Here is a 26,524-nt window from a genome sequence, read left to right as displayed (position 1 = left end):
TTATAGCATAGATATGTTCATACAGCCTTTCACGTAGTTTACGATCTGTTTTCCCTACGTAAAAGGCTGAACAACAATCGCATGTAGCTAAGTAGACAATGGATTTAGACTCACAGTTCATTTTATAGTTAATGTAATATTTTTTGTTTCTGATTGTGAATGAATTTGATGTTCTTAAATATTTACAATAATTGCAAGAGCCACAAATAAATGTCCCCTTTTGTCTCGAATTGAAATCAGTTTCTTTGTTTCTTTCCAAGAGCGTTTTAAGATTGTTTCCTTTCTTGTACACTATAATAGGATTTTCTCCTAATTTTTCCAAAAGTTGTAAATTATGCCTAATGAAATACCAATTCTTAAAAACAATATATCTAATCTGTGAAGAATTAGTATTAAAAGTAGTAATAAAACTAGTGGTGAGTTGTTTAACAATAGGAGTGTTAAAGCAGTTCTGAATGTCAGTGATGTTTGAAGTGGAAGTGTCCAGGGAAGAACAAGAATGGTTCACAAGTATATTACAGCTATCCTTAACAAGTAATGGTGTGATTGTTCCATTAAGGCGTTTTAATCCAACTTCTTAGATCATCTCATCGATCAAAACTAAAGGGTAACTACGGTTAAGAAACATATTTTTCAAAAGTTGGCATTCACTTTGAAAAGTTACGTCAAGGGAGCACATCCTAGCTGCTCTAATGAGTTGCCCCTTAATTATTGACCGTTTTTGTTTGAATGGATGGGAGCTTGAAAAATGGAGAAAGGAATTACAATAAGTGGGTTTTCTGAAAATAGATGAAATATAAGAATTTTCAACAGGATCCTTGTTGAGTTTGACGTCTATATAGTCAATCTCTGTAGTAGAGAAATGATGGGTAAATTTAAGGAAGTTAGTTGTGGAATTTAAATAATTTATCAAATCCATTGCTTCTCCTAAATTCCCATTAAAGAGAATGATCACGTCATCTAAGAATCTGGTATAATATTTAATGCGTGGCATCCACTCTGGGTTACTAAAGATGTAATGTTTTTCCCAGTATGCTACAAATAAATTTGCCACGCTGGCACCACATGGTGAACCTTGTTTTTGTAGATAGTATTCTTTATTAAAAATAAAGAAGTTAGATGTTAATATTATGTCTAACAATTCAGAAACCACGTCAATTTCTCTTTGAGTTGCATTTAGACCCTTTAAAATTAGTGTGATCCATTCAATCGCCTCATTGTGTGGGATAGACGTGTATAGGTCAACAACGTCAACTGTAAGGAAATTGTTAGAAATATCAAAGGTCAAATTGTTGATGTTACTAAGAAATGACCATGAATCCTTACAAATTTCTGAAATGTTTTTTATATATTTTGAAAGGATGTTGTCTACCAATTGTGCACTAGGGTATGTCATTGAACCACGGCCATCAATAAGGGCACGCATAGGAGGATTGTTAAGGTCTTTGTGTATTTTAGGGATCCCGAATATTATAGGAACCTTAGGATAAAGAATGTCAATATAATTATAAGTGTCATAGTCTATCTTGGCACCAATGAAAAGATCCCTAAAATAGCCTCTAATTCTAGAATGAGTTGTATTCATTTCATTAAGTGAAGACGAGGCATATGCTGGTCTTTGTAATACTGTTAACATTTTGGTAATATATTCAGAATTATCAAAAATGACCAAGCCACCACCTTTATCTGGTTTAATAACCCTCACCGGAGATGCACAGAGGTTATTCAAGGAAGTAAACTGCTCTCTCAATATGTTAGATTTCACGTGTTTGTTACTTAGATATGGCATTGAGCCAAGATGTCTAATATCTAATTCACATATATTTTCGAAAGTTGATAACACAGGGTGTAAAGGGGGGTTAAATGTACTACTAGATCTTAAAGTGTCTAGAGCTGTGAAGACTGAATTGTTAAACAATAAATGAAGGTTAAGCTTCCTCACATAACATTTTAAGTCGATGATAGTTCTTGCTAAATTAAATTGTTTGCTTGGTACAAAAGTATTCCCATGTGCCAACAGTTCAATTAATGAATAGTCAAGTTCAATGCTAGAGAAGTTATAAATTTTGAAGTCCCCTTGCGCATTAGTTACCATCCTTGGTTTCTTCCCTTCATAGGTGCCAACATTGTTGCCAGTAAGGTCAAATGTTACCGGTAGTTGTTTCGATTCTTGTTCTTGTACTTCTGGAACTGCTTGTTGCGTGCTCCTAAAAAATTCCCCTTATTTGAGGTGTTGTTATCTGTAGTACCTTGTTGGAAGTTCCTGGAGTTGTTATTATTGTTGGCTCGGATTCTGTTACTCCGTCTTGGTACCTCGATAAAGGCATCTTCTAATGTTTCTTCTAAAACATCCATGTCAGTCATGTTGGAGTTACCAGAATGTGTTGGTAAAGCAGGGATATTTTTAAAATTTTTATCTCCATTACTAAATTGCAGTTTAGGGTAAACATTGTTATGCATATAGGCTGTCCTGTCTCTTGAGAGTTTCTTGACCTTGTTCAAACTAAGTTTATCCACTAATGCGTCAATGCTTGAAAAAATCCACCCATAATCATATTTGTACCTATTAAAGTCTAGGTCACTTTTGATGGAATTGTCAAGGTTATTCACTTCAGATATTAAAGAAGTGATATGTAAAGAATAATGTTTAATCATTAATTCTAACAGTTGAGCCCCCTGTTGGTCAAAAAGGGCTGTAAGGTCATTGTAAAATGCACTGTCTACTAGTAAACCAGTAGGAAAAAAAGTAGTCCGAAGACCCTTAGGTACTACTTTATCATTCAAGCATTGTTTAAAATAAGGCACTTCTAGTTGCAACTTTTTTAATTTTACCAATTTACTGTCAAAGTTCTTCAGTTTATCTGCAATATTGTCATTACTCACTGTTAGGGGTTCCATACCCGCAGCCGAACGTTCCTGTGTTGATGGTATAGCGAAGTTAAACTTTTCTGTATTCTGGATCCAATCCTGGATCACTGGAATGCCAATGAGTGCCTGGTCTGCTCCCCTTGTCTCACTTTCGTGTGACTGGTTGATAGGTGTCATAGAAATCCGTTCACTACGTTGTGGTAGTGGTAAAATTAATGTAGGCTTATCGCTGGTCAAAGAGACAGTTGCAGTTGGTAAATTCCCAGAGTTGCAAGTGGCGTTAGATACATTTCGGTCTAGTGGTGCCCTTTGTGCACTAGAATGCTGAGGTTGCACTGGTGGTATCGTGGAAAAAGCTGTAGAAAGCAAGGCGCTGTTGCTAGCATTAATGTTAGGTTCAGAATGAGCCACGAGTGGCGTGGCCGTTTCTCTCTTGTCTAGAACATCTAAACGGGATGAGAGCGAGTCCATACACTGTGAAATAGAATGTAGCAATGCCAGAATGTCTGCTTGTTCAGCTGTTCCGTTTTGGGTATTTAACCCAAATATATTCGGAGTCCCTGGGCTAGAATGGATGCCTGAAGCCATATCCCAAACACACAACTATTGAAATCCAAAGCTTCACGAAAGTAAAAAATAAAAGATGTCAGGTAAATCCAAGCTTGACCCAGGAAAAGTAAGAGTAAACTGATGCAAATGCAGTGTCCTTAACGCAGGTTTATTGTTTTAACAAGTAACACACGTTTTCGCCACTGTTCTACAGTAGCTTCTTCAGAGAAACAGAACCCAAAATAGCGCCAAGCATTTAAACTAGTGAGTGACGTGGGCACGTGTAATCACGTCACTCCAAGTTACAAAGTGAAATGCGTTAACTAAATGCAAAATGTTAATAAGTCTAAAGACTTAATAAGCATTACCAATTCAATGCTATATTATAGAAAATGTTTATACATTAAAAACAGTAATGACAGAATCCGAGCCAACAATAATAACAACTCCAGGAACTTCCAACAAGGTACTACAGATAACAACGCCTCAAATAAGGGGAATATTTTAGAAGCACTCAACAAGCAGTTCCAGAAGTACAAGAACAAGAATCGAAACAACTACTGGTAACATTTGACCTTACTGGCAACAATGTTGGCACCTATGAAGGGAAGAAACCAAGGATGGTAACTAATGCGCAAGGGGACTTCAAAATTTATAACTTCTCTAGCATTGAACTTGACTATTCAGTAATTGAACTGTTGGCACATGGGAATACTTTTGTACCAAGCAAACAATTTAATTTAGCAAGAACTATCATCGACTTAAAATGTTATGTGAGGAAGCTTAACCTTCATTTATTGTTTAACAATTCAGTCTTCACAGCTCTAGACACTTTAAGATCTAGTAGTATATTTAGCCCCCCTTTACACCCTGTGTTATCAACTTTCGAAAATATATGTGAATTAGATATTAGACATCTTGGCTCAACGCCATATCTAAGTAACAAACACGTGAAATCTAACATATCGAGAGAGCAGTTTACTTCCTTGAATAACCTCTGTGCATCTCCAGTGAGGGTTATTAAACCAGATAAAGGTGGTGGCTTGGTCATTTTTGATAATTCTGAATATATTACCAAAATGTTAACAGTATTACAAAGCCCAGCATATGCCTCATCTTCACTTAATGAAATGAATACAACTCATTCTAGAATTAGAGGCTATTTTAGGGATCTTTTCATTGGTGCCAAGATAGACTATGACACTTATAATTATATTGACATTCTTTATCCTAAGGTTCCTATAATATTTGGGATCCCTAAAATACACAAAGACCTTAACAATCCTCCTATGCGTGCCCTTATTGATGGCCGTGGTTCAATGACATACCCTAGTGCACAATTGGTAGACAACATCCTTTCAAAATATATAAAAAAACATTTCAGAAATTTGTAAGGATTCATGGTCATTTCTTAGTAACATCAACAATTTGACCTTTGATATTTCTAACAATTTCCTTACAGTTGACGTTGTTGACCTATACACGTCTATCCCACACAATGAGGCAATTGAATGGATCACACTAATTTTAAAGGAGCTAAATGCAACTCAAAGAGAAATTGATGTGGTTTCTGAATTGTTAGACATAATATTAACATCTAACTTCTTTATTTTTAATAAAGAATACTATCTACAAAAACAAGGGATAGCAATGGGTTCACCATGTGGTGCCAGCGTGGCAAATTTATTTGTAGCATACTGGGAAAAACATTACATCTTTAGTAACCCAGAGTGGATGCCATGCATTAAATATTATACCAGATTCTTAGATGACGTCTTCATTCTCTTTAATGGGAATTTAGGAGAAGCAATGGATTTGATAAATTTTTTCAATTCCACAACTAACTTCCTTAAATTTACCCATCATTTCTCTACTACAGAGATTGACTATCTAGACGTCAAACTCAACAAGGATCCTGTTGAAAATTCTTATATTTCATCTATTTTCAGAAAACCCACTTATTGTAATTCCTTTCTCCATTTTTCAAGCTCCCATCCATTCAAACAAAAATGGTCAATAATTAAGGGGCAACTCATTAGAGCAGCTAGGATGTGCTCCCTTGACGTAACTTTTCAAAGTGAATGCCAACTTTTGAAAAACATGTTTCTTAACCGTAGTTACCCTTTAGTTTTGATCGATGAGATGATCCAAGAAGTTGGATTAAAACGCCTTAATGGAACAATCACACCATTACTTGTTAAGGATAGCTGTAATATACTTGTGAACCATTCTTGTTCTTCCCTGGACACTTCCACTTCAAACATCACTGACATTCAGAACTGCTTTAACACTCCTATTGTTAAACAACTCACCGCTAGTTTTATTACTACTTTTAATACTAATTCTTCACATATTAGATATATTGTTTTTAAGAATTGGTATTTCATTAGGCATAATTTACAACTTTTGGAAAAATTAGGAGAAAATCCTATTATAGCGTACAAGAAAGGAAACAATCTTAAAACGCTCTTGGAAAGAAACAAAGAAACTGATTTCAATTCGAGACAAAAGGGGACATTTATTTGTGGCTCTTGCAATTATTGTAAATATTTAAGAACATCAAATTCATTCACAATCAGAAACAAAAAATATTATATTAACTATAAAATGAACTATGAGTCTAAATCCATTGTCTACTTAGCTACATGCGATTGTTGTTCAGCCTTTTACGTAGGGAAAACAGATCGTAAACTACGTGAAAGGCTGTATGAACATATCTATGCTATAAAGAAAAATAAACTGGACAATGCTTTGGCGAAACATGAAATTTTAGGAACCCTGGTCACAGTTTTCATTTTCTAGCTATTGACCATGTTCCTTACTCTATTAGAGGGGGCCCTATTTCACTACTTTTAGAAGCTAGTGAACTAGAATGGCAATTAACATTAGATGCTTTCTGTGTACCAGGGTTGAATGAAAATTGTAATATTAATTGTATATTAAAATTAAGGAGTACCATGAGATAAAATGTCATGACTCGTTGACACACAATTTTTATATACGAGTATACAATTGAATTCACAATTTTAATTTTAATTTTAACTTTATTAAAATTTCTCAAAAAGAAGATTTTTACATTTATTAAAATCTCTTAAAAGAAGATTTTTACATTAATTTTAAACTTTATTAAAATCTCTTAAAAGAAGATTTTTTTCACATATATTTTTAATAATAAATAAACATGAAGAGTTTTCAAATTTAAGATTTCCATCTATTTAAATACGTATTTTAATCTATGTATTACTTGCACTATTATAGTTTTACAATATAGTATTCATCAATTAATACATCCTGAGTATAAAATAACCTCCTTTCTTGAACATGTACACTAAAATACATTTAAACATCCTTGGTATCTTCTATCATTTATTATTTCTCATTCATTTATTTAATTAATTAAACAGTTAGACTATACAGTCTACTTTATCATTAATTTCTTTATGTAAGCATTTTAAATAATTTGCAGTAGTATAGTGACATCGTACAAAGAGCGTTACTTCAGCAACTACTGATCTTTTTTATAAGTATTAAGCTTCTTACTGTTTTTAATGTATAAACATTTTCTATAATATAGCATTGAATTGGTAATGCTTATTAAGTCTTTAGACTTATTAACATTTTGTATTTAGTTAACGCATTTCACTTTGTAACTTGGAGTGACGTGATTACACGTGCCCACGTCACTCACTAGTTTAAATGCTTGGCGCTATTTTGGGTTCTGTTTCTCTGAAGAAGCTACTGTAGAACAGTGGCGAAAACATGTGTTACTTGTTAAAACAATAAACCTGCATTAAGGACACTGCATTTGCATCAGTTTAGTCTTACTTTTCCTGGGTCAAGCTTGGATTTACCTGACATCTTTTATTTTTTACTTTCGTGAAGCTTTGGATTTCAATAGTTGTGTGCTTGAGATTTTACATGGTGCCAAATGTCCATTGATTCCAGCTTGGTCATGACTTTATACATCAGGCACAGATCACCTCTAGCCAGGTGGTATGGCACTGTGTGGAGCTGCAGTTTGTTTAATCAAGCAACACATGGCATCTCTTACAGCTTTGAGATCCTCCTGGTGGGGTATTTGTGGGGTCTTTCCAGTTGATACAGGTGTCTGCTAAGGTACATCCCACAAGGGCCATTGTACGCAATTGTGAGGCTGCTGATGGATGACTGGAGAGGCACAATGACCTACCCTGACCTAGCTGTGCTTACCTTCATGATTAGGTGGGTATATGGTATGTTTCTGTAACCACTACAGACACATGGTTGTCACATGCAGGATATCTATCACCTTGTGTCCCCAGGTCTCTTATTGCTCCTGATGTACTTAATGGGTTAACACCTATGTGGTAATTTGTGGCCACGTACTGTGTTTCCACAGGCGATGACTATACACTATTCTGCATTTTGCTTGTTGACATGGCTGTGGCACCACTTGTCTGTTTCTATGTGTGCCTTTTGTAGGATGCTTGTGTCAGCTGGAGGGTCCGATATGGTGGGCAGTTTGTAGTCATCTGCGAACCTGTTCAGTCACAGTCCTTCCATGTTGGCCTGTACCTATGTGACATATATACCATACAAGAGAGGTCCCAGGACCGTGCCTTGTGGGATGCCAGTTGTACCTGGTTTGTAGTCTGACATGGCTGCAGCATTTCTGACCAGGTCAGTTCTGTCCTTGAGCTGGTTTGCAACCCATCTACTTGGATAGGGGTTTATAGTTAGGCTGGTGAGCTTATCTGTACTGAACAACTGGGGTATTGTATGGAAGGGTTTAGCAAGGTCCAGATAGGCTGTGAGAACCACATTCCCCTCATCAATGGCCTTGGTGTGTGTTTCACATGAGTCAGACATGTTTAAGGGGCAGGATCTGCCCTATGAAAGCCACACTGGGTAGGGTCCAATGTCTGTAGGCACCCAATCTCGTTATTCCTGGGGTCCATGATCATCCTCTCCATTACTTTGCCAACCAAGACAGTCAGGGTTGAGGGGTGATAGTTTGCAGTATCCATTCAGGCACCACCTTTGTGGTGAGGGACCACTGTTGCTATACACTGCTCTTTGGGTACATATCCTGTGGTAAGACTGAGAGTGAGCAGTAGTGCTATTTGGTGTTCCATTCTTCTTACAGTTCTTGTTGGACACAACCCAGGACACCATCTGGTACCATTGAACTGTGTGGTTTTCTTTGTAGATGCTGGCTGTACCTCAGCATCTGCAATGTCAGGGGGGCCAGCACTCTGCTGGGATAGCTATTTGGCAGTTTTGTGCTGGTGGGGAGTTTGCAAAGAATCTGTTAGGTTGGATGTTGGCAATGTGTGTGGGTCTGATGTATTGTTTGTGATATTTGAGTACTGCAGAGCATATCTGTGGATTATCACCATGGTTCCTACCATCAGTTAGGACAGCTGTGTGATTATCCTTTGTGTCCTGCACAATTTGTATTGTCATAGGTTCATAGGTTCATACTAGGCTATCTGCCCTGGCCATGTTTGAGCCTAGACAGACTGTGTGTGGCTTTCGACACCCCTTGCAATGTGCATATTATGCCCATTTAGGGTTTACTTTACTAGATGTGACACAGAGATGGCCCCCAGTGTACACCTACTATCTCCCATGCACTTGACCGGATTTCTCTTGTTGAGTATGAGTGTGGAGCTCAGCCTATCATGGACTGGGATTCTGTTCCAGAGTGTAAGGAGCCTCTGGGTTATGAATCTGTCCCTCCAGCACATCCTATTCATCTATGTGTGGAGGTTCAGATATCTCACTGTGGTGTCTCTGCTGGATTTGGAGTTTCTGCAGTGGAGCATGTCCATTAATTCTGGATTGGACATGGCCTTGTGCATCAGGCATATATCACCTCTGACTGGGCAGTATGCATGTGAATTGGGCTGTGGTTTCTTCAGCCAGGCAGCAGATGACAAATGTTTGGACCCTTTATCCTCTTGGTGAGGTACATTTGGGGTCTTTCTAACTGCAGCAGGTGTCAGGTACATCCAAAATGGTGCATTGTTCTCAAGTATGGGCCTGATAAGAGAAGAGTATGGGGGCACAGTGACCTCTCTTGATCTACATGTGCATCCTTTCATGTTAGGGTGGGCAATATAGCAGGTCTTCCTGGCCACCTTGGCAATGTGAGTGTCACATGACAGGTTACTGTCCACTTGTGTCCCTAGGTCCCTGATTACTTCTTCCGTACATAATGGATTACCACCTATGTCATACTTTGTGTGTGCCTTGTTTGGTATTTGGTGAGACATTCATACTCTGCAGTGTCTTCAGGAAGGCTGGCTGGGGTTCCTGGGTTTGGGAGGGTGGTCTGTAGCAGGCTGCAAACTGGGACGCAGTTTGAGCCACTGTTACTTGCCTGTGGATAGTCCATGCTGCTTCTTGCTGTGGTACCAACCTGGGGGTATGGTTATCCTTGACAATTATTGATAGCCACACTCCTATTGTAGTTTGTTCCATGTTTTGGGGCTGTAAAGCATGGTATAAGGCATAACCTGGTAGTATTAGGGTGCTCTTCTGAGCCTTGTCCCAGGTTTCTGTTATAGAACAGATATTACCATTCTCCATGCTGAGGTGGATTTGGTCTGCATGCATCTTGCAGGTTAGACTTTTGGCATTGGGTAGCATTACGTCCAGGTTGTTATCCCTTGTGCTACCTATGGTGATGGGTTTGTGTTTCCAGCCTTACCTATTCAAGTCACAGTGGGGGTGACAACAGCCTTTGCCAGTATCCACACAGCCAGGTGTGCTGGGTGCATGCCATCCCTAGCAGGTGGAGCATCATGTCTTGTTCGGCATGTCATCCCAGGCTGTCAGCCATTTGTTCCCCTTTGACTAACAGCAATACTTCAGCCAATTATTGTACTTGATCTTGTTGTCTTCATAGTGTGGCATCATGCTTGGTGAGGGTGAGATGTTAGGCAGGGTCATCATGTTTGCATATACTAGATGGTGTTACATTGCTTAACACATGGCAATCATGCCTCAGGTGGTGCTACAGGGCTGCCTATGTTGGATGCACATACTACACTCACTGTACATGTTTGATAGCAGGTTGTGTCATGTTAGGCATCCCTTTTACTATATGAGTGAGCCAGAGAGGGGTATCATTCCCAGGGTTCCTACTGAGCCAGTGTATGTGCTATGCATTGCCTCTTTGCCAAGGCCAGGGTATACTGGGCACACCTCCTTCTGCCTACTGGGGCAGGCTCAGGTTGTTCCTCCTCCGAGTCACGCTCTGCCTGTGATGGCCTTGGCAATGGTGGGGGGATGTTTGTCCTGGCCCTATGCTGGTCCTGCTGCAGCTGTTTTTGCAGAATCATATTATGTAGCATAGCACATACCATGACAATTTGGGTACATGTAGTTGGTGAGTACTGCAAGGCTCCACCAGATGTGTCCAGACACCGGAACCATGACTTGAGCAGCCCAAACACATGCTCTATTACATTTCGTGTTTGTGCGTGTGCCTCATTATGGCATTCTTGTTCAGGTGTGTGTGCGTTTCTGATGGGTGTCATCAGCCACAGCTCCAGTGCATATCCAGCATCCCCCACTAAGTGACCATGTTGGATGTCCCCATTGGCAAATGTCTGGTACAGCTGCATCAGATGACAGATATGGGAATCATGGTAGCTTCCAGGGCAGCCAGCACACACATTCGTTATTATGCCCTGGGCATCACACACGACCTGGCAGTTGATGGAGGGGAAGCCCTTGCGGTTAATGTAGGCCCTACCCCACTCACCAGCTGGTGCCTTGATGCGTATATGCGTGCAGTCTATTGCACCCACTGCCTCAGGGTATTCTGCTATTTGCTGGAAGAGTCGCATATTGCTGGCCAATGCCTCATGGGAAGTGGGGAAATATGCATGATCTCCGACATGTGCCGACATGGTATCCAGGAACTGGTGCAGTACCCTGGATGCTGATGCCTGTGAGATCTCCAGCATATCACCAGTTGGTCTCTGGAAGGTACCTGTTGCTAGTATTCTTAGGCCAACACATACCTTGGTTTCCACTGGGATGGGTTCCCCTCTGTTGGTTCTGTGTGTGAGGCGTGGCCTGCACAGCTCAACAATTTGCTGCAGGAGGTCTCTTTCCACTCTATAGCGCTCCACTATCTCCAGCTCATGTAACCCCTGGTAGGTGACTCTGGGCCTGTACACTCTTCTCTGTCTCCTCACTGTGGGCTGTCTGGCAGCATTTGCATTGTCACCACCCTCAGCAAGTCTCCTATGTCTCCTTATAACAGTTATGGCAGCCCCTAGCATGTTTGCTCTGAGTGCAGCTTTTTCAGTTTTCACTTCGAATAGTTTACTCCTGTCTTGCAGTTTCTCTTGAGAGAAACATACTGCAATGCTGTTTGCAGTGTTTTAAGTGCTGGGCTGGGCTAGTATTCTGCCTGTGTAATTGCCTGCTTCTAATTGTTTTCACCTGCTAGCTCTACCAGTATTCCCTGCTAGCTTCCTACTATTTCTTCTCCTTCCTTTTTCCTCTCTGTTTCCTCAGGGGAGAGCAGCGCGCATACCAGTGTAAACACACTCACAGTGGCTACCACGAGTGCACACATGCTTAGACGGACTAGAATCTGCTTATTCGGGTTAATACGCACGCACACCAGTGCAAACAGGTTTACAGATCTTTAAACAGGCTCCTACATGCTTACTCTGCCTTACACGTGTGCACTCTGTCTTACTCGTGCCTCCCAGCGCGCACACGCGTGCATGCACGCACAGCAAGAAACTTTGGTGTTAGCCACAGTGTACACCTTCCATTTCTTGACTTTCCCATGCTTATCTGTTGACACTCCTCTTTCTATGCTGTGTGACTGACATCTTTCACATACCACTTTGCTCCAATGAGCTTGATTTCTTTCTAACATTCCCCCCTGTGATGTCACCTATCTCCTACTCTGTTACTCCCCCTTATCTAACTCTTACACTACACAGAATGTGCTCATTTGCTACGTGACAGTGAGATTCACTATCCTACCACTCATTTACATTGGATTGCCTACTAATGCTTAGTTACGTGTCTTACACTCAGCTTCCCCCCTTAGCAACCACTAAATGGTGGCCATGTTGTTTTCGGTCTGATAGTCCCTGCATTGTAAATACATGCATTGCATAAGACCCACATTTGTGGGTTTAAAACCTTTATTTTTATGTTTTATATAGTGCAGTCCGTTTGCGCGGGGCTGCGCTGCATTTAAACCTCACCGATCGCCGAAAAAAAAATATTTTTATTTCATGTTTGCATCAGGTTACCGTGCCAATGGCCACATATTTGGCCATTGGCATGCTGCCTGACACATATGCACACTTTATTTGGAGCTGACATGGCTCCATTGTGTTATTTGCAGAAACGTACTCAGTTGTCAACTGAGTAAATTTTTGCACCTAACACGACTCTTACACAGGCTGGTTTCAGCTTCGTGGATCGCTAATCTACCTCATTTGCATGCCTTTCGGCTGCAAGTGAGGTAATTAGCATATCCACGCCCTGCCCATGTAAGAGATGTTTTAGCTGGTCTCTTACAGTGTATTTCGGGCTGTTCCAGGATCGCTATGGCTACATGGAGTCTTACACAACTCTTAGACTCCGTGCAAGCCATAGTGAATCCTGCCCATAGATATATATATATATATATATATATATATATATATATATATATATATATATATATATACAATCTCTGACATCGCTTCAAATTGGGGAAAAGGCACACACAGTTCCCAAGATAATAAGCCGGTTCACTGATTTGGACTATAACATTCTGCCATTCAATATTATGGCAGTTTGATCACACAGCAGGGATCCATGTATGTATATACAAATGTACACACACACACACACACACATATATATATATATATATATATATATATATATATATATATATATATATATATATATATATATATATACATATATATAGATATATAGATAGATATATATAGATAGACAGATAGATAGATAGATAGATAGATAGATAGATAGATAGATAGATAGATAGATAGATAGATAGATATGGGTGTACTTCTAAATTACGAAGTTTCAAAACTTTGAATTTCTTATGCTTGACACCATAAAATCGAAGTTTTGAAACTCTGAAATGTAAATGAAAAAAAAATAAAAACAAAAAAATTTTTTTTTACATTTTTGCAGAGGGAGAAGCCCTCCATACCACCTTCTAATTAAATCTACCAACTCTGAGATCCTCTACAGGGAGGAAAATGGTAAAATATATTGTTCCACGATTTATAGCAATCTCCATTTAAACAGCTCTAAGTTTCAAAGCTTTGATCTTATGGTCTCAACCATAAGAAATTCAAAATTTTGAAACTTTGAAATTTAGAAGTAGAATGTACACCCAATATATATATATATATATATATATATATATATATATATATATATATATATATATATATATATATATATATATATATTCATAGATATCTATATGGGGACAAGACCATCCATACACACACACACACACACACACACATATATATAGCTATATCTATATATATGGGTCTATGTTCTTTACTCGAAAGTACAGTTCATCAAACCTTACTTCCGCGAACTGACTTCTGCAAAAGTGCATTTTGTCGAAAATGCATTTTCGTGGACAAATAAAAAAACCTAAACATAAAAAAAAACCCAACACATTAAACACTGATATGCAGGGGGCAAGACCCCCTGCACCCCCATGTGGGGGGCAAGCACCCCACACCCCCCTACTTTAATATTCTCACTCTGAGATTGCACTACAGTGGGGAAAAGGGAATATTCCCTTATCCCCACTCTACTACGATCTCAACAAGAGCTTCCTTAGTTGTACATCAACAGTATACGTTGATGTACAACTAACGGTACATGCTAATGGCATTTTCTTTTGTTTAGTTTTCTTTAGTGAAAGTGCATTTTTGACAAAATGCACTTTCGCAAAAATAAATTTGACAAATTAAGGTTTGATGAACCATATTGTCGATAAAACATGTGTAGTTAAAAAAAATCTATGTTTCTTCACCCTCCCTGCACCCCCACACCCCCCTACTTTAATATTCTCACTCCTAGATCGCACTACAATGGGGAAAAGGGAATTTTCCCTTACCCACACTGTAGTCCGATCTACGAAACAGGCACACATACACGGAAGCTTTGCGATGTTAATCGCTTTCGTGTATGTGTGTTCGATGTTTTGTGATTCGGACATATGCTAGTCGAGCATGTGTCTGGATCATATATATATATATATATATATATATATATATATATATATATATTTATATATATATATATATATATATATATATATATATATATATATATATATATATATAGGGACAAGACTGTTCACTGAATTGCATTTTCATCACACCACAGATAAAAATTTTGCTCGAAAACACATTTCATTGAAAGTATAATTGGTTGAACCACATACCATGAAAAAGTAAGGCATGCTGTGGAGAATTCCTGATGATGTAGTTTACGAACTCAAGATTGTGGGAAATGCAAGGCAAGTTAGCCTAGCATAGCATTTGTCCATTTTTAATGCCCACTCTCATGCTGTATGCTCATCCCTAGAACTTAGTGTTTGTGTACTAGCACTGATTCACAGTGTCTGGTGTTTTCTCTTATCTCTGCAGCTGTGTGACCATGAAGATGGGTCTTGGAGGTCAACACTTCAAACACAGGGGTAAAGGTGGCAAGCCTCCTACAGAAACACATTTTGCACTTTTTGAGGTGTATTTGTTGCATATGAAATTCTCTATGAAACCTGATTCAGCTAAATGTATTTTCAATCTGTTTTCTCAATCATTTGTGATTCAATGAAAAGGCAATATGACAAAATGTACATTGAGTACAATGCCCCATTTGGCATGTACCTCACTTGACACCTGCAACAACTGGAGAGGCCGCAAAAGTACCTCACAAAGAGGATCCTACACCTTAAACACATCCTATATGGACAGACTCAGAAAACTCCAACTATTCTCTGTCTCATATCGCCTACTTAGAGGCGATCTCTGCTTGACTTACAAAGCCATGTCTGACCCAGCTCTGTTAGAAATGCTACATCTAAAGAAATCCTAATCCCTGCACACCACACACTCCAGAGACCTCAACCTTATTACCACAATCAACAGAACATGCTGGAGGGACAGGTTCATAACTCAGAGACTGCCCATGCTATGGAAAAGACTTCACATATGTGTCAAGCAGAGCACCTCACTGGCCCTCTAAAAGAGAAATCTTGATGAGTGGATGGGAAATAGATAATTCACCCCAGGGATCCCTCCAGTGGCTCTACTCGACAGAGGCACTAAAACCTAAGGTTGGGTGGCACGATGTCAGGGTAATCCTATGAGCTAGGCTTGTAAAGGCTCCAGGGCCATTAGCCTAGTACACACCTATGAACCTATGCTACCTATGTAGATATAAATATAGATATCTTCTTTTACAAAACAATCCATGTCAGATTTGATCATTCTTTATCCTCTATAATTTATTTTACTTCTGGTGATATTCATCATGTTGATCAGTACTGCAGTAGCAGTAACTATATGGGCTATATCCTGACAAGGATATAATGGCTGGCCAGCTTCCAAAGCTTCAGGTCACTTTCTACATGACAAAACTGTCAGGTTGCTTGAGTAGATCTGACTAAAAGACAAGTTTTGGTTCCAGTTCCTTCAGAGCTTTACTGTTGCTGAAGAGTACGCTTCCCTGAGGATTTTGAGGACTAATAGTCAGTTTGTGTTGTTCCTCGGCTGTGTAGGTAAGTTCCCTTTGGAAAAATTCTTCCATTCAATTATTTTTTGATTATTAATACTTTCCTCTTCATGAAAGTTATTTTAAAGACTGAGGTTTGTGTTCTAATGCCTGTCAGGCGACTGAATTGTAATTTTAAACAAGAGTGCTCTTTTTTCCTGGCAGTTTAAAAGTTGTATTTAAAAACATTTTGTCTGTGGAGAAATTGTGTTTATTTTACTTTTAGGACTGGCAAGTGTTTTAATGTGCCTTCTACTGTGTTTTTGTAAAACTTTAAATTTTTACCTGTTTTTGCTGCTTGTTTTTTTTTTTTCTGAGAAGGAGGCACTATTTTCAGCTTGAACTTGGAACAGACAGTCAGTCCCAATGTCAGTCCTTCTTCCACCCATAAAAAGAAAAATTTAAGTAGACAGCCTTTGCCACCACAGCAAGCTAGCTATTTGCCTTAGCCATAGCTGAGTGGCCATTTGTTGCACCTCAGACAACTCATCTTTTCCCCTGGTGGACCGGGGATTATCCACATCCTCTGCAGCTATTGGGCCCCCCTCAGCAAGCAAGGGAGAGACACTCATCTTGGTCCTGGGAGAGGGAACACGGAAGGCATCCCTGTTTGGTCAGAATGTTTTGCCCATCCCTGAGTAAGCTACAGTTGCCATTTGTAACACTGCTGGCCTCATTTTTTCTGCCAAAAGGAAACAGAAAATTAAGCATGCAGCTACTCCTCCTCAAATTTCCTTAGACGATAGTAGTATACTGGGTCTGTCTTAATGTTTTAGTCAGACTTTTGATCCTTTTTATTTATTGCTTTCAGGTAAAAGAAAAGAATACTTAATTTCCTGAAGAGATTCAAGATTCTGAAACTGGAATAAAGATGAAGGGACAGATACAGGTTTTCTCCTCAGTTTCCTAATTCAGACTCAGGAGAATTCAGTTTCTGATTCTCACTTTGGTGTTCCACTGTCTTTGAGACTATTTCCAGAATGTGCCAGCATCTTCAGTGGGAGTACACTGAGGATTCGTAGTACCTCAGAAAATTGTATGAGCTATTACAGAAGGAATTTCCTGAACCTTCACCATTTCCTCAGATTTGGAGGATGTGCATGTCTGTATCTGTATTTTCCTGTTAGCCAGCCTGCTTCCCCCAAAAAAGCAGGCAGAATGTATAAAGCTCCTCAGGCTTTTTAAGTTTTTATACACTCTTCCCAAACCTGGCCCAGCAGCTATAACTTTACTTATTCTTTCTGCTCCCCATTAGTTAGTTAGTTAGTTAATTCCAATCTTAATGCTTCTGATAAGGATGGGAATGTTATTGATGGTTACAGAAAAACTGAGTATGCTTCTGCAAATTTAATTTTCAGAATTTACAATTGTCAGGCTCATGTGTTAATGTTTATTCTGTCTAATTGTGAGGAATGTCTGGTCTGCAGTTTCTTCTTTTGAGGAAACATCTACTTTAAATGATTTAGTTTCTTCTGCTGTACTAGTCACTGCTCAATGTTTACAGTGTCTGCATGACTCAGTTGATGATCTTTCCATGGCTATGGACTCTGGTATTGCTTTGAGAGGTTTGCCTGACAGCATTCTCGAAAATTCTCAAGTAGATTATATTTCTTCTTTTGGATAGAGATTCAATATTTGGTTCCTTTCCTGCAGAGCTGATCAGAACATTTAATGAAACAGGTAAGGTAAATCAGGGAATCATTAAGATTTTCTGCCATTTTGTTTTTTCATTTTCTAAGGATTCTCTAATCCATCATCCAGTTTTGGCATCATGGCTTAGATTTTCTAAAAATAAATCAGGAACTCCCCAAATTATGGACAGTCCAACTAGTCAGTTTGATTATTTCAGGGCCTTTATTCCCTCTCTCACCCTGGCAGTCTCTTTTCCCTTCCAGAAAGGCTGAATCTCCAGTTTTGTCTTTGGCAGCATATAGTTTCAGACAAATTAGTTCTGAAGATCATTCATCAAGGTTATAGATGGCAGTGAAAAGATATTCTTCCTTACCCGGAGGTTATTTCTCTTCCACCAGACCAGACTATTTTATTTCCACCTGTCCTTCATTACATGCCGAGGGAGTGAGAGAACTAGTCCTTCCTTCCCAAGTTGGGAAAGGATTTTGTCCAAGGATGTTTTCAGTGCCAACTAAATAAGATGATTCTTCACCAGTTCTGGATCTTTCCTCTTAGACCTGTTTGTGATAGGGCCTAACTTCAAAATTATGTCATTTTACAATCTGTTACCTCTTCTTCCTCATTCAAGTTTCTGGGTAACGCTGCATTTAAAAGATGCTTATTGTCTCAGTCCTTTTTATCCAGACTTCACGCATTTCCTAAGGTTTGGGTGCCTGGATCACTTTATCACTTCTCTGTTTTATCCTTTGGACTATCCACTGCATAAAGTGTGTTCACTAAATGGCTAGCTCACTTGCAGGCTGCAGGGTACCCATTTCTTTTTTCATGTTTAGATGACTTGCTTATCTTTGCAGACACTTTTTCAAAGGGACAGGAATCTCTTACTTGGGTGAGAGATCTCTTACACAAGCTGGGGTTACAAGAGAACATTTAAAAGTCCTTCTTGGCACCTTCATACAGGATTGTCCTCTTGGGATGTCAGCTGGCCATCTCAGTTCAGAGGAAAAAATAAATTTAGATCAATGTCTAAGGTTTTCCACTCAGACTTTGGTCACTGGGATGAAAAACCTCAGGATTTCGGGTCTCATGGCATCCATGGTTCTCATGATAACCCAGGCAGGACTTCACATTAGAAAGATACCATGGTATATAAAGTCTCTTTTGTGCCAGCATCAACATCCCATGTCTTTTTTTCAATAATTAATTTTTTTTTATTTTAGAACGGATACATATATTATTGTTTGTAAAAGTCAAGCTTGAGTGCTCACTGACCCATGTTCAGTTATATTGTTAGATTTCTTATAATGAATAATCACATTTTAACTATTTTGTGCAATACATTTTGCAGAGGTGGTGTACCTATGTATGTACTTACTGAATTTCTTGAAGTGGTACAATTAGTAAAAAGCATTACGTTAGTACACAATATGAGTTCCATACCTTGCAATTGAATGAAATGTATCATATACATGCTTACAATTGGTGGAAGTGCTATGATTTATGTTGTTTAAATTCAGTATATGTATGATATGTGTTTTCAGTGTTTTGAGTTTTCAAGATTTTGAAGTTTCAGTGTTTTGGTTTCAGTGTTTTGAGTTTCAGTGTTTTGAGCTTTCAGTGTTATGAAGTGAATATATATATATATATATATATATATATATATATATATATATATATATATATTAACTGATGCTGATTAAGTGATTTAATTGGTAGCAGGTGTGTATATATAAGTGCACTCTGTTTCATTTAGTGTGTTTTCTGATGAAGTCTGTGGTAGATGAAAGTGAATAAACATTTTTTTATGCTAAAGTTTCTTGTTTTTACAATCATTATTTTCAGTTATTGTAGAGGTACCTGAGTTTGCCTTGGTAGAGTTATTGTTTTTTAGAGCATTTTTTATATAATTCAAATTAACCCAATCTATTTGTCATACTCAATGATATATTTAATTTGTGACTAAGTCAAACTAAACACTAGTGCATAGTCAGTCATAAATATGTATACAAATAGCTATTTATGCATATAAAGTAAACAAAAAGCATCAATACTAGATACATATAGTATCAGAATGAATGAAAAAATGTACTTCTAACTAATTATGTTAAGAAACAAATATAGACCTTTTATATATAGTCTTGTCTCAGATCAAGTATATGACTATATCAGGCTACCAATGGGTCTATATCATACTGGACTATCTCTCCCTACTCTAATCTTACTACTCTTCGTTCAGAAAATAAACTACTGGTCACCATCCAGAAATCCCACAACAGAGCAGGTGATTCTCTTTTCTCAAACTCTGTGGGGAAGACTTGGAATAGGCTTCCCAACATACTTACATCTCAGTCATCATTACCACTCTTCAAAAAGCAACTAAAACTCTTCCTAAAAACACAATGGCTATGCCCTTGTACTAACCCCGACTGATACTCCCCAGTACAACAACACTGTATACCTTGCACCCAAAACCCATAGTGTGGAATGAGTAATCTTTCACTTAACCCCCCTTTTTTACTTTCCTACTCCCAGGGAAATATCACTGTATTTGATCTTTGTATACTAATTCGTCTATTAGCAAAACTCTACCATCTGTATACAGACTAACTATCTTTTTACTATGAGTATAACATTCTGTTTTAAATGCATATACACAAACTCTCTTGTGCATTAAGTTATACTTTAAGACTACCTGAATTCACTTTTTAAATCTGTGCCTTCATTCCTAACATACAGTATGTTGAATATCATACCCTTTACCATGTAAATAGTACTATATTGCTGTATTAAACTCTGTACTCACTAATGTCATACCCTTTACTATGTAAATAGGACTGTATTTCTGTGTTAGACTTTGTATCAATAGTACTGTACTGCTGTGCTAAACTCTGTACTCTCTTTCTCTATAGTACTGTACTCCTGTCATAAACTCTGTACTCACTTCTCTCAATATTAAGTTCTTATTTGAAAATTCTTCTTTTTTGCTTTTATGCTGATCTGTATTATTTACTTAATGTGGAGCTTATCTCCCCGGGTCTCTATTGAAAATGGACATGTATCCAGTTGGACTAGCCCGGTTAACAAATGTAAAATAAAATAAATAAATAAATAAATATTGCCGAATGCTTAATTAAGTGAATCGCTATTCATCTAACCCAATTAATGGAAAGCTCAATTAAGCGAATCACAATTTCAGTGAAAACTTTCCCAGGCAAAATAACCACTGACCCAGTTCCCGACTATAACAAAGATAACAAAATGTAAAACTCTGCTTCACCCCCCCACACCCCCCCTAGCAAAATATACCAACTCCAAGATCACACTACAGTGGGGAAAAGGGCAAATACCCAATAACGGCCAACCATGCCCTTTCCCCGGGAACGTTTTTGCTGAAATTGTCATTTGCTTAATTGGACTTTTGCTGAATAGGGTGCAATGAATAGTGATTCACTCAATTAAGCGTTCGACAAACTGAAGTAGACCTGCCTACCAATACATCTATTTCAGTATTATTTTTATACTCAGTAATTGTAGTTAAGCATTTTATTAACAACAATTAAAAACTACATGTTCTGTATTTCACAATCATAAATGTAGGTATAGAATAGTATAGTAATGACTACTATATAACTTAAATGTCAAAGTATATTTTCAGTATATACAAGAATATATTACTCTGAAGATCAGTTTCCTTTTTATTGTATGCATTATAATGCATATTTTAATAGTTCTTTTACTTACTTGTTTTAGTATAGAAGTGATATGTTATACCATTTAATTACGCTATACAGTAATGAGACATTTTAAACTATTATTTGAATATGAATATTGCTATTAATCCCAGAACTACCCCCTAACTTTTGTTCATGTTATTCAACAGTAACTCATAGATCTATCATATTAAAGAAATAACTATATATTAAAATATTATTTCTGAGAACAAATAAAAACCTTTTACCTTGTTTCAGATGATATTCTTATTCAGAAGTTAATGAAAACAAGAGTATATTATAGCAATAACCCACACCTGGGTGTGGGTAATGCTGGATTTACCCATGGTTAGCGTGGTTTGGTCACGAGGGCGAAGCCTGCGTGGCCAGACAAAGCCAACCGTGGGTAAATCCAGCATTACCCACACCCAGAAGTGGATTATTGTTATTATACAATGACATTAATTAAGAAAAAAAATAATTACTTTTCTTAAATAATGGCATTGTATAATGCCTCCTTGCTGCCCTTCCACAGCTGTCTGGTATTCTGCGGCAGTTCTAATGTACTGCGCATGCGTATGCCTACGCAGTACATCAGAACTGTCGGCAAAAGCAACGGAGAAAGCAAGATCTCCGTTGCTTTTTACAAACTGTTTTCGCTATGTTAAATGGGTTTAACATAGCGAGACAGCTTTAAAAAAAGCAACGGAGAATCTCTGTTGCTTTTTTTAAAGCTGGCTCGGTATGTTAAACCCATTTAACATAGCGAGACAGTTTTGAAAAAAGCAACAGAGAAAGCAAGATCTCCGTTGCTTTTTACAAACTGTCTCGCTATGTTAAAGGAGTTTAACATGCGAGACAGCTTTAAAAAAGCAACAGAGAATCTCTGTTGCTTTTTTTAAAGCTGTCTCGCTATGTTAAACTCATTTAACATAGTGAAACAGTGTGAAAAAAGAGTTATAGTAATGGAAAAAGTCCAGGCGACTGGACCTTTTTCCATTACTATAACTCTGATTTACAACGTGCACGCTGACCAATCAGTGTGCACGTTTTTTAATATTTAATGGGGGGTCGTTGTATAATAAGAACTTGTGACTTGTCCATTATCTGTTCAGTCACTTGCCTCTGTTTTTTTATTTTGTTTTTCTTTTAAATTCCACGGTTTGTCTCTTTAAGCTTGTCAGTGCCCAGTCCATATCTTTAGTTTTGTCCAGAAGTTTTGTTTTGTACAAAATCCACTGCTTTGTTTAAAGTGTTAAATGTCTTTTGTCCATCAGGTAAGAAAATCTTTATTTTAGCCAGGAACACAATCTGAGTTTTGATGTCTACCTTAAGCTTTTTATAAAGGGAAAACACATCTTTCTTTTAGTCATAACAGAAGTGGAATAGTCATTATGAAATCTTATGGAGTTGTCTCCTATTATTATAGGTGAGTTAGCAGGCTGTCTTCAGGACTAAGTCTTTATCTTGATTTGACATGAATTTAACTATAATTGATCTAGGAGAAGGTGGATTGTTTTTTAGTGGTGTGTTTGAGAGAGATTTATGTGCTCTCTCAATTCCAAATGAGAGAGCTTCAGGTAAGTTTAGGGATTAGGAAGTCAATTATTTAAAAATATAATCATGCTGTCTCTTTCCTTCTCTTGTATTCCATAGATTCTTATATTATTTCTTCTTGGCCTACTCTCCAGGTCTTATATTTTTTTCTACAAGTTCATAATCTTGCTTGAGAATAAATTCAATGTGGTTCTCATTTTCAGCCATGCTCCCATACATGCCATTCACTGCTTATTCAATTGTTGTTATTTGCTGTGACTGTTGCTTAAGCACCTCATTTAATAAGTCCATTTGTTTCTTATTTTATTCCTTAAAATTGTCCATTTTCACCTCCAGTTTATCTGTTTTTGATGCAAGATCCTGGACATTATAGTATAGACTGTAGTTCTTTCTTCATTAAAGATTCCTGTGCAGTTCCTTTTAGGTGACTCATTGTATTAATGAAGCAAAAAGTTGTTCTGACACGAAAAAATAACAGAAAAATCAACCACTAGATTTTTCTTTAAAAATCTTATAGATAACTAGTTTAATATTAATCTTCCAGAGGAAAAAAACTTTAAAATACATTTTTTAATAAAAAATAATCCTGTCAGAATAAATCAAAATAAGCACAGCAAAGTTTCAGTGCTGCTAAAAGCTCTCCATCTTGGCCACTCCCCCTCCAGCAGTACTTTCTTGAGAAGTACTTGAAGTCTGATCTGCCCCCACATGTCTGGACAGTATCTCATCCTCTTCATCTTCCAAAACTGACTTCTACTTGAGTTTGGTAAGTCCTAATTAGTATATAATTAGAGGCAGCCCTGCATGCTCTTTCTGATGCCATACTGTGATCATAGCATTATCTCTACTTGCTGCCAATTCCATGCAGTGCTAGAAATCCTCATGTATACCTTGGAGGACCCTGACCATTTCCAACTGACTGTCTTGTGGTAGTGCTCTGCAACATAATAATGTTATAGCACATTTTCTACTGGTCAGCCAATGTTTTACATTTCCCAGGGTACCACTGACCAATTACTACACCTTGACTCCTTTGTAAAGGTTTTACTGTGGACACTGTTACCATTGAATTTCTGCTATCATCCTTTAAGTGTGCATCTGGGTTTGGAGAAACTCATGATGCTGGTGTACTGGTTAGTTTTTTTTCCTGTGCAGGCATGAGTGTAATGTCAGCATGTGCTTGACTTTTTGATGCTCTGCCATCCATCCCCAACCCCTTTCTCCCACTTTACACATGGGGTCGGGGTGTTACTTAAGCAGTGATAATCATCTCAAGCCAAGGTTTACACCACTAGGTGTCTAGCCCTGCTGTGGTAGTTCACTCATATCACTCATTCATGCACACACTCTCATCTATTGTCAATTTAGAGTGTCCAATTCACCTATTGAATATCTTTGGAATGTGGGAGGAAACCGGAGCACCCACAGGAAAGCCACATGACCACAGGGAGGACATGCAGACTTCGCACAGAAGGCAACCCAACTGAGAATTGAACTAGAGAACCTCTTGTTGTGAGGCAACAATGCTAACCATTGCACCACTGCAGCCACTTCTGATGCACTGTCACTTACTACAGAATTGCTAACACATTGTAGAGTATGAGATCTTGCCATTAAACATGGGGACTGCATGCAAATTTCCTTTTGCAGCCTCATACATATAACTATAGCATTATCATCTTTTTCAACAGCCATTATGTCAGTGATATCCTCCAAATTTATTGCTATAGTGGAACTGACTGTTTTCATAGTTGGCCGTGTCAAAAATTATTTGAAAGCATTACCAATAAAGATGTATCATGCACTACTGTATGCTTAGTTAGGAGGTGTGGGGCACACTTACCATTCATACTGCCTTCATTGTCATTCTGGGCAGATGTGCAAAATTCACATGTTAATAGAAAATTTCAGGTGTTTAATGTAATCACTACATGTCAACATTCAATTCTCTATATAAATAGATGTTACTGTTTATAAATCATCCTTACTGAGAAGATGTGTGTTGATGCTGCAAATGTTGGAAATAGCCATGGTCCACACCACATCTGATTATTCCAGTCCTCTCATCTTCTGTGTCACAGTCATCCCCATGAGTGGAGAGAAGGTATTCCTCACCTTTTGTTAAATAAAAAATGTTGGAGTCCCAAACTAATGGTGCATTCTGACTCACTTTGGCTCTAGCATGCCCTACCATATCATTTGCTCTCTTCTTGTATTGTGTTAATGTCTGTTTCTTCCCTGACTGTTTAATGGCCATAGCAGCTTGATTCCAGGGCTTTGGCCCCTCAGCTTGTTTGGGACCCTCTTTCCCAAGAAGTCATTTATCGTATGTCCTAAGAGCTGCCATGAGGATGCAGCTTTCCATAGGGCTGAAGTTTTATTTTCTATGCCTTGATTCCTGGTCTTTCATCAATACTGCACATAAAATATATGCCACAATCATACACAAAAAGATGTAATAATCTGTACATCAACACATCAATGAAAGCATGTCTGCCATTCTCAGAAAAAAAAAGTTATGTAACACAACCCCCATCCTTCTATATACATGCAGAATCTCAGTCCATACAAGAAAGGTTGTGCTGAAGAAATGTTTGTACTATCATAAATACATTCACAATAGTATTGCAAACACTTCCTTAACAGATCCATCCTTTCCCGACCCCTACCACATTCTTGTATTCATTATATTGTAATTTTTTGTCCAGCATTGAAACTCTGAAATCTCCTAATAAAGACACATGTATGTTGGGCCAACAAAACATCCTTGCCACTTCAGTACTTCACAATTAAATCACTACATTTCTATAACATATGTACAATCACTAAATGATACCAAAATAAACTATTTTCTCAGTGGTCACTAATAATTTCCACTGCTACTGTAATAATTTTCCATTTACAAATGACAACTTTACAGTATTCACTTAAGCCATTGCAAAATGCCCATTGTAAACTCAGTAATTCAAAGATTCACAGTTTCATAGGTGTATACTAGCCAATGACAACCAGGTCCCTTATAAGCCTAGTTGTGCAACCAAAATTTGACCCATAAATTTAATTTATATAGGGGCTGATTTATTGACTTGATATATCCATCTGAGACATAGGCACCAGACCAAGGGTGAATTTACAATTGCCCATCCTGGTCAGCCTCAGTAAGAAGCTGAGATCCCTCATAAAATCCTCCAAAGCTATAGAGAGAGAGAGTGTATATTTATATATATATATATATATATATATATATATATATATATATATATATATATATATATATATATATATAGTTATGAAAACAAAATCACCACTGATTCTAAAGACAACCACAAAACATTATATAGCTATGTCAAGATTCTCAATACCAACACTCATATCTACTCTGAGTTACAGCACAATGGCACTAAATATACAGAACCAAC

This window comes from Protopterus annectens, chromosome 7.part0 (assembly GCF_019279795.1).
Source record: "Protopterus annectens isolate FY-2018-M chromosome 7.part0, PAN1.0, whole genome shotgun sequence".
Lineage (NCBI taxonomy): Eukaryota > Metazoa > Chordata > Ceratodontiformes > Protopteridae > Protopterus > Protopterus annectens.
Note: the sequence above shows the minus strand (reverse complement) of the source record.